This window comes from Pan troglodytes, chromosome 2 (assembly GCF_028858775.2).
Source record: "Pan troglodytes isolate AG18354 chromosome 2, NHGRI_mPanTro3-v2.0_pri, whole genome shotgun sequence".
Lineage (NCBI taxonomy): Eukaryota > Metazoa > Chordata > Mammalia > Primates > Hominidae > Pan > Pan troglodytes.
The window spans coordinates 104483995-104501793 of record NC_086015.1 but is presented as its reverse complement, the minus strand read 5'-3'; the positions used below and the strand labels follow the sequence as shown (position 1 = coordinate 104501793).

The 17799-nt window shown below is 39.9% G+C and overlaps 1 pseudogene; it reads right to left on the bottom strand.

Moving 5' to 3' along the window:
* Positions 1-14182: 14182 nt before the first annotated feature.
* Positions 14183-14763, bottom strand: LOC107970441 (actin-related protein 3-like; annotated as a pseudogene).
* Positions 14764-17799: the final 3036 nt, after the last annotated feature.

The window sequence follows — 17799 nt, the reverse complement described above, 5'->3', positions numbered from 1 at the left end:
TCTCTTGCTAGCTTCTAATTCTCCTTGTGTAATTTTTCCCAAGTGTCTTTCCCTCCTCTTGATACATGTTCTGGAAACTAAGAACAAATCTGCAATCCTACTGAATCTCCTTGCAAACAGGGCCCCTCCACTGCTGACTGTAATATAAACCCTTCCAGACACTATTTTCTTGCTTTTGGTTCCTTTTGCAGCACTCACACTTTTAAGAGAAAATTTAAAAACAAGATTGCAAACTAGTATGGATTGAATTGTATCACCCCAAAACGGATGTTGAAAGCCTAACCCCTAGTACTCAGGATGTGACCTCATTTGGAAATAGGGGTTATTGCAGATGTAATTAGATGAGGTCAGAGTGGAATAGGGTAGGCCCCTAATCCAGTATGACTAGTGTCCTTTTAAGAATATGGCCATGTGACACATAGAGGGGAACAACACACACTGGGGCCTACTGGGGGAAACAGGAGAGAAGGAGGGAGAAGTTCAGGAAAAATAACTAATGGGTACTAGGCTCAATACCTAGGTGATGAAATAATCTCTACAACAAACCCCCATGACACAAGTTTACCTGTGTAACAAACCTGCACATATACCCCTGAACTTAAAATAAAAGTTAAAAAGACTTATAACTCAAGAAAAAAAAAAAAAGGAATATGGCCATGTGAAGATGGCGGGTTGGGATGATACACCTACAAGCCAAGATTGCCAAAGGCTGTTGGCAGACCACCTGAAGGTATAGTGAGGCCAGGAAGAATTCCCCTACAGGTTTCAGGAGGCAGCACGGCCCTGCTGACACCTTAATTCTGGACTTCTATTCTCTGGATAAATTTATGTTTACACCCACTTTGTGGTACTTGGTTATGGCAGCCCTAGGAAACTAATACACATAACATTCATACCTTAGGTTGCTTTTGGTTTTGCAAAAATAGAGGTATAACATAAATAGTAACATACATGAAGTGAAAATATACATATTTTAAGTGTATTGTTCAATTATTATGTGTACATTTTAATAGTTTTTTACTATACTATGTAACTGTCATTTAGATCCACAGATAAATTATCTCCAGGACCCCAGAAGACTCCTTTGGGCTCCTTCCCATTCAACATCATCTTCCCTGACCCCAAGAGGTAACCGATGTTTTGACTTCTGTCACTCTCATTAGTTCTGTTTATTCTTGAACTTTATGTAAATGGAATCATAAATATGTGCATATTAGTGTCTGGCTTCTTCCACTCAACATAGCGCCTGTGAGGTTCATCCATGTTGCTGTGTGTATCTGCAGTTCATTGACTTCGATTTAAGAATGAGGAGCTCTCTACACTGCTCTGAACAGAAATTAGCTCCCTCTTCGTTTTATTATGTAAATTGCTTCCATGACTTAGTTTAAATTTGTGATGTAATTTTTATAAACTGTAAATGACTGGAGCTGTCAATATAAGAGAGTTGCAATGACTCTGTTTTTAAAAAAATTAAACACACACGTGCTTGACATCAGCTACATGGTAGAATGAAATTAGGTATTGTAAACTACAAGAGACATACCTGTAAATTGCATACATCACTGACAGTGTTGGAGCTCTTGCTTGATTCTAGAAAATTTCAGGAGAAAATAAAAAATAATTTGGTTTAAAAAGCATAGTGAATTCTCTTTGACCCAGTAATTGCACATCTAGGAATTTATCTCAAGATAATAACTTGCAAATAGACACGCAAAAAATTTATTACAAGGATGTTACATTTATTCTTGCTTATAGCAGGGCTGGGGGGAGAGAGAGAAAAGTAGTGGTGGGAGAATTTGGTTAAATAAATTAAGGTACATTCATAAAATGAAACCAATTTATTATTCTCACCTGTCCTTAAATTTAGTGTGTTTCCACTTAAGAGGAACAATGAAATATTTTGCCGTGCTTATAAATTACCTATGTGTTTTGGAAGAATGTTTAATGATGTGACAATGTTGCCTATATATTGTTTATTGGTAAAGTTGTTACCAAACAATAAACACAGGATGATCTCATTTTTGTAATAACGGCATGTTAATGTAGAACAAAGACCAGGAGGCTAAATACCAACTTCTTAATTAACAGTGTTTACTTCTCAGTGGTAGGATTATTGGTGATATAAATTTTCCTTGTGCTTTTGGCTTCCCAAATTTTTGACACTGTTTTTAAGATAAAACTATTTCTTTCTTTATTCTTTTTTTTTTTTTTTAAATACTTTCAAGTTCTTGGATACATGTGCAGAATGTGCAGGTTTGTTACATAGGTATACACATGCCATGGTGGTTTGCTGCACCCATCAACCTGTCATCTACATTAGGTATTTCTCCTAATGCTATCCCTCCCCTAGCCCCCCACCCCTGACAGGCCCCAGAGTGTGATGTTCCCCTCCGTGCATCCATGTGTTTTCATTGTTCAACTGCCACTTATGAGTGAGAACATGTGGTGTTTGGTTTTCTGTTCCTGTGTTAGTTTGCTGAGAATGATGGTTTCCAGCTTCATCTATGTCCCTGCATAGGACATGAACTCATCCTTTTTTATGGCTGCATAGTATTCCATGGTGTATATGTGCTACATTTTCTTTATCCAGTCTATCATTGATAGGCATTTGGGTTGGTTCCAAGTCTTTGCTATTGTGAACAATGCTGCAATAAACATACGTGTACATGTGTCTTTATAGTAGAATGATTTATAATCGTTTGAATATATACCCAGTAATAGGATTGCTGGGTCAAATGGTATTTCTGGTTCTAGATCCTTGAAGAATCGCCACACTATCTTCCACAATGGTTGAACTAATTTACACTCCCACCAACAGTGTAGAAGTGTTCCTATTTCTCCATATCCTCTCCAGCATCTGTTGTTTGCTGACTTTTTAATGATTGCCATTCTAACTGGAGTGAGATGGTATCTCATCGTGGTTTTGATTTGCATTTCTCTACTGACCAGTGATGATAGGCTTTTTTTCATATATTTGTTGGCTACATAAATGTCTTCTTTTGAGAAATGTCTGGTCATGTCCTTCACCCACTTTTTGATGGGGTTGTTTGTTTTTTTCTTGTAAATTTGTTTGAGTTCTTTGTAGATTCTGGATATTAGCCCTTTGTCAGATGGATAGATTGCAAAAATTTTGTCCCATTCTGTAGGTTGCCTGTTCACTCCGATGATAGTTTCTTTTGCTGTGCGGAATCTCTTTAGTTTAATTAGATCCTATTTGTCATTTTGGCTTTTATTGCCATTGCTTTTGATGTTTTAGTTATGAAGTCTTTGCCCATACCTATGTCCTGTATGGTATTGCCTAGGTTTTCTTCTAGAGTTTTTCTGGTTTTAGGTCTTACATTTAAGTCTTTAATCCATCTTGAGTTAATTTTTGTATAAGGTGTAAGGAAGGGGCCCAGTTTCGGTTTTCTGCATATGGCTAGCCAGTTTTCCCAGCACCATTTATTAAATAGGGAATTGTTTCCGCATTTCTTGTTTTTGTCAGGTTTGTCAAAGATCAGCTGGTTGTAGATGTGTGGTGTTATTTCTGACACCTCTGTTCTGTTCCATTCGTCTATATATGTGTTTTGCTACCAGAACCGTGCTGTTTTGGTTACTGTAGTCTTGTGGTATAGTTCGAAGTCAGGTAACGTGATGCCTCCAGCATTGTTCTTTTTGCTTAGGATTCTCTTGGCTATATGGGCTCTTTTTTGGTTCCATATGAAATTTAAAGTAGTTTTTTCAAATTCTGTGAAGAAAGTCAATGGTAGCTTGATGGGGATAGCATTGAATCTATAAATTACTTTGGCAGTATGGCCATTTTCATGATATTGATTCTTCCTATCCATGAGCATGGAAGGTTTTTTCCATTTGTTTGTGTCCTCTTTTATTTTGTTGAACAGTGGTTTGTAGTTCTCCTTGAAGAAGTCCTTCACATCCCTTGTAAGTTGTATTCCTAGGTATTTTATTCTCTTTGTAGCAATTGCGAATGGGTGTTCACTCATGATTTGGCCCTCTGTTTGTCTATTATTGGTGTATAGGAATGCTTGTGTATTTTGCACATTGATTTTGTATCCTGCAACTTTGCTGAAGTTGCTTATCAGCCTAAGGAGATTTTGGGCTGAGACAATGGGGTTTTCTAAATACACAATTATGTCATCTGCAAACAGAGACAATTTGACTTCCTCTCTTCCTATTTGAATACGCTCTATTTCTTTCTCTTGCCTGATTGCCCTGGCCAGAACTTCCAGTAGTGTGTTGAATAGGAGTCGTGAGAGAGGGGGGTCCTTATCTTGTGGCGGAAGATAAAACTATTTCTTTAAAAATGCATAGAAAATAACCACCTGTTTTAAAGGTCATGTTCACTTTGCAACAGATTATTTGATCTGAAAGCACAGCAGCTTTGGATTATTAAGCTATTCCATTGTAGCATCCATCTGAGATAATTTTTAATATAGCTCACCTCTATTGTATATTATTTTATACAGGCAAAGCTTAACTTTCTTATTTCTGCGTTACATTTTTAATGTCTTCAGAAAACTCCTACTTTTTAATTGTAAAAAAAGTAATATATATTAAAGTCTACAAAATATATATAGACTCCATATGAGCCTCATGAGCAAAACCTATTTTTTTCTGTTAGCATGATGTAAAGAACTGGGTGGGAAGATTGACTTGCATGGCCCAATGCTGCTCTGCTTCCTTCTGGAAAGAAAGGCCAGTCTCCATCTTGTAATCAGGAATGAGTACACTTAGGTTTATTGCAGGGAGGGTGGATTTAAGGGGATAAGGAATGGAAGGGGGTGCTGTAGCCTGAATGTTTATGTTCCCCCAAATTTCATGTATCCATACCTAATCCCCAATGCAATAGTATTAAGAGGTGGGGCCTTTGGGAGGTGATTAGTTCATGAGGGCTCCACCCTTCACTAATGGAATTAGTGCCCTTATAAAAGAGGTGAGGGAACTTGTTTGCATCTCCAGCTATGTGAGGACAGAGAAGAAGGTACTATCTATAAGGAACAAGCTCTCACCAGACACTGAATCTGCTGGCACCTTGATCTTGGATTTCCCAGCCTCCAGAACTGTGAGCAATAAATTTCTGTTGTCTATAAGTTGCCCAGTCTAAGGTGTCTTATTACAGCAGCCTGAATGAACTCACAGGGAATTTCTAGGCATTTCAGTTTTGAATGGTTTGAAACCATAATTTCAGATTGGAATTGAATGTAAAGTACTGAGACAAATGGGTCCTTGTGGAAACACAGGAATCTGAGACAGAGGACTTGGGTGTGAGGAATGAATGAACAATGGTTCCTGACAGTGCCTCCTGATTTGAAATCTGGAGCTGAGTGTTTTCACTTTGTCTTCTCAAATTCTTCTTGGTTTTGTGTCCCTTTTTCTCTGGTATTTTTTTATATCACTCTTGTCTCTTAGAGTAGAAAGCAGATGTTTGGTTTGGTAAAACTTTCTTTCAACATCTGGTGTTCACTACAGTCATGTGAAAGTTATCAGTTTTGTTCTCATCTGTCCTCAGTCTTAGTTCATTTCCACTTAAGCTCACCCATTTTATGGAAGTTTGAAACAGAATAAAAATATTATTTTTTTATCATTTTCTTGTGTCCATCATAGTTATCTCTTAAGCATTCTCTCCTTCTCGTTCTTTCTCTCTGTCTCTCTCTCTCTCTCTCACACACAGACACACACACAAACACACATACACACACACACACCAGACAGACAGACACATATACCTAAAGGCTGCCATATGGAGACATGAAACGCACCGAAGTCTCATAACTTTATCTATGATGTTTTTATTTATGACTACCCTCCTTTCCATTTAATTTTCTTATCAAATACTACTGTTCTTCAGATCAAGACTAAGAAAGGAGCAAATCTTTCCCCTCCCCACTGCTGATCTGTTTTGTTGGTTTGTTTCTTGCTGCCATGAATTTTCCTCTTTCTAGTGGATGTGCTGATTCTCATCCACTTTCTTCTGAGGCCCACATATTGAGACTGGCCCATGTGACAGGGCCCGGGGCTATATTACAATGAGATGCAGAAGACAAACACGCATGCATTTAGACATCCTTCCACCCTACAAAATTCTTAAGAACCTGATGTAGTCAACACCTTGGTTTTATGTGACCACAAGTTCAGGAGTAGCTGTCCCTGTTGTTTGATGACTTCAGGGAGTTTTTTCTGTTGGTATCAGGTTCATTAACCAAGCAGATCGTTACTAGTGACTTGGGGACTCAGTCTTAGGAGTCCTTCCTCTGTAATCCTGCTCTTATGAAGTGCTTCTGGCAATGAACCCACTACTTTCTATTGTAGAGCATTCTCCATGGGTTTTAGTTATTTAGAATTCAGACAAGAAAGTTGGCTGGCCTGTTGTAGTCCTTTTTTTTTGAGTTGCATTTTTATGTTTTTACCATTGATGTCTGCTCTTGTAATCTTATCTCTTCTTTTTCCAATTGATTTTCCAGTGAGAAGTGACCAAGTTTGTGGTCATATTCATGATCTCGGGCTGCCAGATTTAGCAAATAAAAATACAATATGCCCAGTTCAATTAGAATTCCAGATAAAAAGCAAATACTTTTTAGTATAAGTATATCCCATGCCATATCTGAGACATATTTATACTATACAATTATCACTATTTATCTAAAATTCAATTTTAACTGGGCATTCTGTATTTTATCTGGCAATTCTATTTTCATCTGATTTTGCCTTCAGGGCCTGTCCCCACTGAATTAACATCTTCTCAAAGACAAACTGAGGAGATCAAGCTCAATCAGTCATTTTTTCCCCCTTTGTGGTTACAAGTTGTTGGTGCAGAAAGTTAAAATGTCTGATGAAAGTGAGGATTCTGAGGTTATCTGTGGCATTTGGTATGCTCTACCTGACCTCTGGGGCTTTGTGCATGTTATTTATGTCTGGAATTATCTCTCCTCCCTTAACTCCCACTCTCTCTCTCGTTTCTTTAGCTTTTGATTCTTCATCAAGTTTAAGTTCCAAGGTCATTTCTTTCTTGTGAGATCCTTTCCTCGACTACACTAGTATCAGGAGGAAGTGTTTGTCCTCTGCATGCACACAGCATACTGAACTACCCACTTGGGAACTTGCTCATTGACCTTGGTCTATGAGGAGGAGACGGTCTTTCTAGGTCATTGTTGTATCCTCACTCAGTGTCTAGCATAGTCCTTGAATGAATGAATACATCCAGAAGACTAGGAGTGGGGCCAGAGTAGTTGGTGAACTTGAAGAGTCTCCAGTAAAAAAATTTCATAAGTGAAAATGAAGGCAAACATGCTTGATTCTGGAAGAATGGACCACATCCAGAGGAGAGAAATGCTTTTAAATAGAGCAGATGCCTTTCAACCATATTGTTCTCTGGCCCATACTCCATGGAGTTGCCTAAGTCTCAGGGCAAGGGGACTCCAAGAAAGAGTCAGGTGAGGAGCAGCCATTCTTCAAGAGCCTCTCCGGATCGCTGAAGCCATTATCAGCTCTGTAACAGCAGCTGATCCAGGAGTGAAGACTGTGCCTTTGGAGTGTGGCCGTGGCACTCTTAACATGGGCAGCTGTGCTATCATCTTTAGCAGGTGGTGCTGGTGTAGCTCACAACTTTGGATTCCTCTGAGACAGGCACTATCTCCTCTGGGAGCTTGAGCAGGACAGATGAAAAGCACAGAAACCCATGGCGAACACAAGCATCAGTTCTAGTACCCCTCTCCCAGAATTCTTTGAGAGTTTTCTAAGAGGGGCCTAAAGTTTTGGCAGAGTAGCTGGAGAACAAAGCCAGAAAATCCTGCTTAAAACACATGGTGACCCTATTTTTACCTCCTGGTTGGTGTGGCCTGGGAGACATCGACTGTATCCACATTTGCCAGCTTCTTTGTTTAGAATACTCATAAATAAAGATGATGGCTAATTTTTTCTCCTGCACTCTACAGGGTAGGGTAGTTTATAGTTTCTCTCTGTAATTGAATTGTAGGCTCTGGAGGAGTGGAGAATTTTATGAGTCAGAGGAAAATCTGATAAACTGGCCTTGTCCTCATTTGAACAGGGTTATGACAATATGTCACGTAAGGGTGTTATTTACTAGTATTTTTTGGAGAAATAATTAGCTTCTTTTTTAATAATAGAATAAGGCCTTCCAGTTAATTATCTATACTTTCTTCTAATTAAAATAGCCTATGACTGCACAAGACAGGAAAGGTAGACCTCTTTTTCCTGCTTTGGGTTTGGAGGAAAATAAGTGAATGCAGGGTAAGGTGATGTGATGAACACATTCTGAGTTCACTTAGGATGGTAACGTTTTTTCTCCTCACTCTCTAATGCAATGCCAACATTTACATCTTCCTACAGAGACAGTAAATGGAAGGAGAATGGACAGTAGACGGAAACACTGCTGTTTTGGTGAATGGGTGAGGTCACTGTAGCAGTTTTCTAGCTCCAGTGGTTATGGCAGGTGGTGGGGTGGGTGGCCAGTGGGAGTGGGCTCATAAATTGCAGAGTCCTTTCTGTGGGACATGTGGAGCCTTGGTGTGAAATCTTTGCTTAGCTAAGAATACTGTTTATGACAAAATTTTTAATATTTGTTTTAAGCTGCAGTTGAAAGGGAAATAGTTGTAATAGGGAGCAGAAGCAGGGTTACGATACTGATTGTGAGAGGAATTAGTGTCTAATTTTCCTCTCAAATCTATTTGCAAATATGAATTTACATCAAGGCTGTGCCATTTGAACTCTGACCCACTTCCTACCACTCCCCATTCCCAGGCCCACTTAATCTACGCCATACGTTATAGCCACCTGGGAAACTTTTAATCCCCCGATCCAGGAGAACAACTCCTGGCTAATTAAACCAGAATCTTTAGGGCGAGGCCCAGGCATCAGCTATTTAATACATTTTTCCAGGTGAGTCTAATGTCTAGCCCAGATTGAGAACTATTTTTTCTGGAATGTACAGAACTATTTGCAGACCCAGAGTGTTGATAATACAAAGCAGATTTCAGAAGAAGACTGTAGGTCTCTGAGAGATGGCTTGCCACGAAGCCTGGAAGACCCAGAAAGGTGGTGGCAGGCGGCACTTATGCCAGTCACTATCCCGCCTGCTCTGTACGTGTGAGTGCTGTGCCAACCCACAGGGTCAGCAACAGGGCCTTGAATATCACAAACATCTCCACCAAACAGACCAATACTTGGTTTTGTTTTCCTCCCCAGCATGTTAGGAAAGCTTTTTAAGTTTTCTGATACTTCATAACCTACTGAATACATGTACATTACAGAAAAGGAAATAATGAGCCAAGTTTGGCTCTCCAGATGCACGCGTGTGTGTGTGTGTGTGTGTGTGTGTGTGTGTGTGTGTATGAGAGAGAGAGAGAGAGAGAGAGAAAATGAGGGAGAAGAAGGGAAAGACACTGAAGGAATATGTCTCTTGAGGTTTAATTTTTCTCTAGGAACCCATCCTGACCAAGTATAAAGAGGAGAAGGAAAATCTGCACTTTGAAGAAGAACTGCTGTCCTGGGGAACAGGTGAGGTCACTGTGGCAGCTCTCTAGCTCCAGAGGTATGGCATGTGGTGGGTGGCCAGTGGGAGTGGGCTAATGGAGTGCAGAGTCCACATGTCTGTAGGACACGTGGAGCCCGGGTATGAAATATCTGCCTAGCTAGGCTTGGTGATAAGTGAAAGAGTGAAAGGGTATCATTAGTTATCCTCACCAGGACCTAGTGTCCATTCTCCCTGGGATCCTGAGATGTTAGGGGAGGCAGGACTTGTTGGCTTGGGAAAGCTTAAACAATTCTATTGACCACATGGATTCCACTCCACCACGGGAGGCAGACAATGCCCAGGCCTGAGGCCAACTCAGAGAGGGAAACTTCCATGATGATTTGGAAGTCTCAATAAGGTGTCTTCTACAGTATCCTCCCAATCCCACCCAGTTTGTCACCTCACAACTCATATTCTATTAACCAGAGAGGCCAGAAGGAGAAGTGTCCACTGCGTATTATGTCCTAATGGCGTCTCTGACAGCTGGTTGATAACTTCACTCTAGATCAGCTTTGGCCTTGAAGATCTCAGGTCATCTACCTTTCACAGAGAGTTGGGTAATTATTTTCTACTTGAGAGTCCTGCAAATGTGTAGCCAAGAAGGTATGAAAATAAGAGTGTTTTTCTAAAGCTGCTGGCTGGAATGAAAGAAAGAATAAAAGGAAAGATAATTTGAAAATGTCTACTTAAGGCCATTTCACTCTGAGAAAATGTTTTATTCGTGCTTGGATCACAAAGAAATATTTGAACATTTCTATTGAGTCATTTTCATTCATTTTATTTTACTATTAATTTTTTTTAAATTTCAATCTGGCCTCAGCAGCCTCAGACCTCTGTGACCAAAATACATCAATGATCTTCAGTATCACTAATTACTGTAACACTATTTATACGGTCTTGCTGTGAGAACCTCCTGTGGGTCCCCTTTAATTTTACAAAAACAATGACAGGGTGACAGTAACAGCTTTTGCGGTGGAGTTTCAGCCTTAAGCAGCACTTCAGGGGAATGACATGGGACCTTCTTCATCCCATTGTAATTGAGCTATAGTAGATGTATCCCAGAGGATTCTCTGTGGAGTGAGTCTGCTTAAGATCCCTGAGATTTAATTGTTACTGTCAGTGGTGCTGCAGCTGTTATTTACCAGCCTGTGAAGCCCATTTTCTTGGGTTACCAAATGATGTACAATAATTAAATATACCTTCACCAAGCACTTACCAGTTTAATGTTATATAGGCACAACATCAGAATCTGTACTCATGGAACTTTCCATGTCTTTAAGGAAACACAGAACCTTACATAGTAAGGGAAAACAGTGTATTATATATATCAAGGTAAACAGTTAGGAATATAAGTGGTTAGGATCAGTTGGGGAAAATTGCTTGGAATAAGTAGGATTTGAGAGAAGCCTGAAGGTTAAGAGGCATGAGAGAAAAGGTGAAGGATATCGCATTCTGAGTGGGGGAATTGGTAAGCAAAGGTATGGGGGTGGGAAAGAGGATGTTATATTTCAGGGACAATGAAGTGACTGTTAGCTAGTGTATTTGTCTCCTAAGGCTGCTGTAACCAATTACTATAAATGTATTCTCTCACAGTTCCAGAGGCTAGAAGTCCTGGAATGAAGGTGTTGGCAGGGCTGGTTCCTTCTGGAGACTCTGAGGGAGAAACTGTGCTCTGCGCCTTTCCATCTTCAGGTGGCACTCTTTGGTGTTCCTTGGCTTGTAGATGCATCCCTCCCATCTCTGCCCCTGTCTTTACATGGCTTTCTCCCTTGGGTCTCTGTGTCTTTAATCCTTTTTTCATTTCTCTTTTAAGGACACTGATCATTGAATTTAAGGCCCATCCTGAGTCTAGGATGGTCTCCCCAAGAGATACTTGATTTAATGACATCTGTAAAGACCCTATTTACAAATAAGATCACATTCACAGGTGCCAGGCGTTAGGACTTGGACATATCTTTTGGCAGGACACTGTCAACCCACTATAGATAGTAAAAGTGGATAAGGTTGAATGGATGGAGAGGTCTGCTTGTGTCAGTTCCTGAATTTTTATGTCATAGTGGGGATTCCAATATAAACTTCTCAGCTATCATTAAACAATGGACATTTTTTGGGGAAGGATAATGAAATGAGATCATGTGGGGTAATTTGCATTGAGGATTGAGGAGAAATCAGTCTGAAGGCCAGAAGAGTCAAGGTGTGTGAACATGGACTAAGGGCTACAGGTCATTCTCACCTGGCAGGGGAAATACCATGATTACTAAGAACTGTAAGTTAGTAGTAGGTGGTGATTTGCATACATCATGGGGTGTCTTGCTTAGATTTGCCTCTAACTTAAACCTCCTGGGTTCCTCCTATGGCCTTCAGCCACAGCCAAGGTGAAATCTGTACAGAACTATTTCTGTACTAGCAAAAATCATCCTTTTTTGCATCCTAGCATAATGTAGGTGGAGATGGAGTACATGACCGCTCAGGTTTTGGGAGCATCCAGTAGGGGAGCATGATGCTTTGAAAGCAACAGGGACAAAATATTTCTCTTTAATTAGCTAAGCGTTAGAATCAAGGAGAACCTGTAGTTAACGTGGCCAACATCAGGAGCAAACAAATTTGGCTGAGACATAGGTGTGAGACCACACAATGCACTAAGTCAGGAGACAACACACGTTATTTTTCCTGATGCCCACTTCTTCCCCTAAAAGTTTCTGTGTGCATATCCTGCCCTTTCAACTGTGTTGCAATCTTCTTGAGAATAGTGACCATGTTTTAAGCTTATATCCCTGTAGCACAATGCTGGGTGCACAGCATATACTTAGCCAGTGCTTGCTTCTTGATGGAAACAGCTACTGGCCTTATTCTTTTCAGTATTACAAACAAAACACATGAAAAAATCAATGACAGTGATGAAGGTTTGCTTTAAAGTGGATGAAAGACTCATAGTCATTGTAGGTCTTCCTATTGTTCCCAGAACTTCTGGGCATAGACTGTTGACCATATACACTATGGTTTGCTTGATGGAGTCAGAAGAACAGGTAAGAAGGTGAGACCCAATGAAATAATCAAAACTCTGTCACTAAAGAGCATCGCCCAGGAGCACTTCAGTTCTTTTCAAAAGCAACTGGAGAATGGAGAGTACACAGATCGCATAAGATATGTCTCTAAATCTGTTAGAACTAAGACTTACCATGAAGGCCCTAGACATTTAAAGCTATTCAATGTTTCAGCCTCTTTCTTGGGAAAAAATAGAAATAACAAATTACTTTTGGGAACTAATGTTTTCATGAAAGTCCTACCAAAATCTGCATACATCTTTCTCAAATACATTTCATGTTATTGCAACAATGGGACGATACTAATGATCCTTTCTGAATTATTATAAAAATATTTGCTGGGAGACTGAGGCAGGAGAATGGCGTGAACCCCGGGGGGCAGAGCCTGCAGTGAGCCGAGATCGCGCCACTGCACTCCAGCCTGGGCGACAGCGAGACTCCGTCTCAAAAAAAAAAAAAAAAAAATTTGCCCATAAATGTTGCCAACTTGCTGTTTACTGTTAAAGAGCAAAGAGGAAACAAGTCCATCAAAACCACCCCAAATCAGCTAATAGAGATTTGAGCCCTGGCATTGTCAGTCATTCCTGCCACAGGAGCGTTAATAAGAGAGTCAACATCTTCTCCCTCAGAAGCAGACAATTGTTTGCACACACAGCACCGGCCTCTCCGACTGCCCCTCACACACTGGGTCTGAGATACCTGCTTAGACATGTGAACTAGGAGAAAATCTCAATATGAGGAGGCTAAATAGTGTGGCAATACCGAAATGTTGTGAATACTGCTTTTTTAGCACATGAAGTATAACTGGTCCAACAGTCTTGCCTTTACTTTTTTTTTTTTTTAACAAGAAAAAGAATATCAGTAGACTTTATCTAAGATATTAACTTCTTAGTTCTAAAAGCACTTGTAACAAAAACCAAATTGTTTTTGTGGGGAGGATGGTAGAAATTCATAATTACTGGGATTCCTTGTCTCATGAATGAGTAATGCTAAGTGTCATAGGGCTACTTAAGAATGCATTTTTTTTATCTTTTAAATTGTTAAAAAGCAAATACATTGCATAAAGGTGATTATTTTAACTATTTTAAGCATATACTTCAGTGACATTAAATACATTCACGTTGTGTGTGTGTGAGGCTACTTAAAAAAATTTATCTTGGTCACTTTTTTTCCTTCAAAATATAAAAACAATACTCAAAGTTCCTGCATATCCAGTTCAGTGAGGTTAATATTCTTGCAGAGAAAACTCTGATATCAGCTCAGCTCTGATAATTCTTTTTTTTTTTTTTTTTTAAACAGTCTCGCTCTGTCACCCAGGCTGGAGTGCAGTGATGCCATCTCAGCTCACTGTAACCTCCACCTCCCTGGTTCAAGAAATTCTCGTGCCTCGGTCACCCAAGTAGCTTGAATTACAGGTGTGCATCACCATGCCCGTCTAATTTTTGTATTTTTAGTAGAGGCGGGGTTTCACCATGTTGGCCAGGCTGTTCCCAAACTCCTGGCCTCAAATGATCCACACACCTTGACCTCCCAAAGTGCCAGGATTACAGGCGTGAGCCACCATGCCCAGCCAGAATATTATTCTGATCATTTTGACTTGCTTCATCTGCTACCTCTTAGGTAGTTGTGTGAAGTCATAATTAGCAAATTCTAGGTGAAAAAAGATTTCAAGTCACAAAGATCTCTCATAACTAACGTCAATGGAAAATTCTTTCTTTGAGATTGCCCTGATTGCAGTATACTGTTTAATCCACTTGGCCCATCTGTGTCATACTTGTTAAATTCTTTTACTAAATCTGGGCAGACATAACTGTAGCACTCCTTTACTGCAGTAGCTGTTTCTAGGGATTGCTCTGAAGGAATTTCTACTTCTCAGCCTCTGAACAGTTGCTGAATGAAATATGTGATGCTTGCCCTATGATTGGAATGTGCTTATGGCAGTTGCTAACCCCATATCCTTCAGCTGGAGGTGGGATGGCAGTTGCCAACCCCATATCCTTCAGTTGGAGGTGGGACAGGAGTGCCACCATCTTTACTATCTCTTCCCATACCAGTCAATGCCTGTTTTCTTATTTGTTTTGATGCTCAGGATGCTGCTAATGCAAGAACAGCCTGTATGGCTATGTATGAGCCTGGAATATTGAAGAACTCAAACACTATTTCGGCAGCATATTCTGTTTTCTGGAGCATTCAGTGGACGTTTAGTGAAAAGAAAGTAATGACCCACATGTTCTGCTTTAAGTATTTAAAGATTACTTGCTCCAAACCTTTCTGTCAACAGTCTTCAACTAAACCATGGTGGGTTCACCACTTCATGGTATATGTGGCTTTTCCTGTTACATCATCCCCAATGAAGAAGTCTATGACATTGGCTTTCTTTATCACCCTCTTTTGAGCTTAATTGCCTACTTTTGCTGAATTCTTGAAAGCAATACATCAAGGGATAATAAACTATTGTTCTGTATTTGCAACATGTCCCAGTTTTGTATATTCAGTGCCACAATCCACCATACACACTGGTAGCTGTCCCACCATCTTCCTTCCTGCTGCTATCACCCTTTCTTCCCTCTTGCCGCCCCACTGCTTTCTCTGGTCAGTACTGGTTTGAGATTCATGGCAGGAGATGGGGACTTTCTAACCCTCCATAGCTGGGTACCCTCTCTTACAACTTCTTCCTCTTTCGCTGCCTTTTCCCAGGAAGTCAAGATGGTCCATTTGTGCCCATGCCCCAGTCAGACCCAGGCCAGGTTGTTTTGAATGGAAGTTATAGGGGCAGTAGAATAATACTTTGATTTCTAGATTTTTTTTTTTGCCTCAGTGCTTATTTTAAATGGCCTAAAAATCAAGCCTAGTCTAGACAATGTTGGCAAGAATCTAATCTCGATAGATTAGAAATAAAGTATGAAAAGAGCCAAATGGAAGCAGTGCCTAGTCTAAGATCACCTAGGAATATAAAAGAGATGGCGATGGAGAGATACTGAATGATGCAACCAGGTGTGGTCACAAGTACAAATGTTTAGGTTGAAATATGGGAAGGAGATGATATATCTGGAGGGAAACTGAGGAAGTAAGCAGGAGGTGCATGTGAGGGGAAGTTGAGGTCACTATGTAAGTTATGTTAGGTATATTTTAACTGATTAACTCTCTGGGCAATGCTCTCAAACTTAGATGAACATCTGAATGACCTGTGGTTTAAAAAAAAAAAAAGATAAAGCTGTATGACTCCTGCCTGAAACCTGTTGAATCAGAATCTCCAGGGTAGTATTTGTTTTAGAAAGCTTTTTAGGAGATGAGTTGAGGAAGATATATTTAGGCTAGAGGAATAATTTTATAATGTTGCAGAAACTAGTTTCTATCTCTCAATGAAAGGGAGGTGGCCTGAGGAGTTAATAGTACCACCGACAAAAAAGACAGGGATTGTTTTTCACTCAGCAATCAGATTGTGGACTCAAGAAGGTAGTTCTGTGTTGCTAGAGATGTTTAAGAACATGCAAGACAAAGTCATATGATGAAATAGGATAGGAGAGGAAGGCTTTGAGGACACTGTGCAGATCAGAAGTGGTTGGCAGGGGGACCCTGCTATTGGCCTGTTGTAGCTCCTCTGTGAAGAAGAATATCTCTCCAGAGGAGGGGAATGGAGATTGATGATATGACAATGCAGTCCAAAACAGAATAAGCTTGCCCAAAACACACACAGGAGTTGACTCGACTCTTTGATGTTGTCACTGGAGATGTTGTTATCTTGCCTCAATTCCTAGGACAGGAGAGTTGGTGATCAAAGTGAGATTCACAGTTGTGTACTAGGTGTTTGCATTGAGTTATAAGTGCATGCAGGGTGATGGCTTCATACATTTGAATATCAGTATATCTCTAGTATTTGATTTAATCATATTAAGACTATAGTGCACCAAAAGCTCCATAAAACCAGAGACTTTTCTTATTTTGTTTGCTGTTGTATCCCTAGAATCTATAACAGTACCTGGCACGTAGTAGATGGATCTGGATCTTCAATAAATGTTGAACTAATGAACGAATGAATCCATTGTTTAAAAGATGCAATTAAGAACAGTAGAAATCTGGCTGGGCACAGTGGCTCATGCCTGTAATCACAGCACTTTGGGAAGCTGAGGTGGGCGGATCACTTGAGGTCAGGAGTTGGAGACTAGTCTGGTCAACATGGTGAAACCCCCTCTCTACTCAAAATACAAAAATTAGCCGGGTGTGGTGGTGCATGCCTGTAATCCCAGCTACTCGGGAAGCTGAGGCAAGAGAATTGCTTGTACCTGGGAGGTGAAGGTTGCAGTAAGCCGAGATTGTGCCATTGCACTCTAGCCTGGGTGACAAGAGTGAAACTACATCTAAAAAAAAAAAAAACAAAAAAAAAAACCAGTAGAAATCCCTGAAACCAGATGAACCACACCACCAAACAAGTTGAGACTGCACATCATCCTCTTCACAGAGGTGAATAAAAAATTGATGTTGAAACTTGATCTAAGCTAATTGTTTATCTTCTTATTTATTCTCCTATTATTTATTGGGGAGAGTTAGTATTTTGAGTCTTTCTTCTTCCCAAATTAAATCAATTTTCAGAACTTTCATTTGTACTAAGTGTAAATAACGTCAAATACTTTATGTATTACTCTTCTAAGTGCATTACATTTTTTAACTTGAAGAGATGATGTCTTAGCATCAAATTTGAATCATCATTTTACAATGGGGAAAGATTTCCTTTTCAATGGTAGATTTTTTTGCCTTGAAATTCTTATTGATATTCAAAATTTAGAGAACTATAGTGCAAAGTGATTTAACATATATTAGAATGAACAGGGTATGACACTCTCAGCAGTAAAGAGAAGATATCTGTGGGCTTACAAGGATAGAATCTACATTTCTCCTTTCCTCTTGTTTTTTTTGGAGTGGCAAAAGATGATTCCTTTTTTGTTGTGGGTCTAAAGGATATGTTGTATGTGTTGGCAATTTCTTCCCTTACTCATGAAGGAGTTATGCTAATAGTAACCAGGATCTAATGGCATCCTTGGCGTTTGATTTGATTTTGGAGAGACTAAACCAGGTACCACGCCTCAGTCAAGCAGCCAGAAATAGCATTTGGAGTGTTTGCCTAACTGTCCATGGGAAAGGCCAACCATAAATTCTAGATATTCCACAGACCACCCAGAGAATTCTGGCAGGATACACACACACACACACACACACACACACGAAACC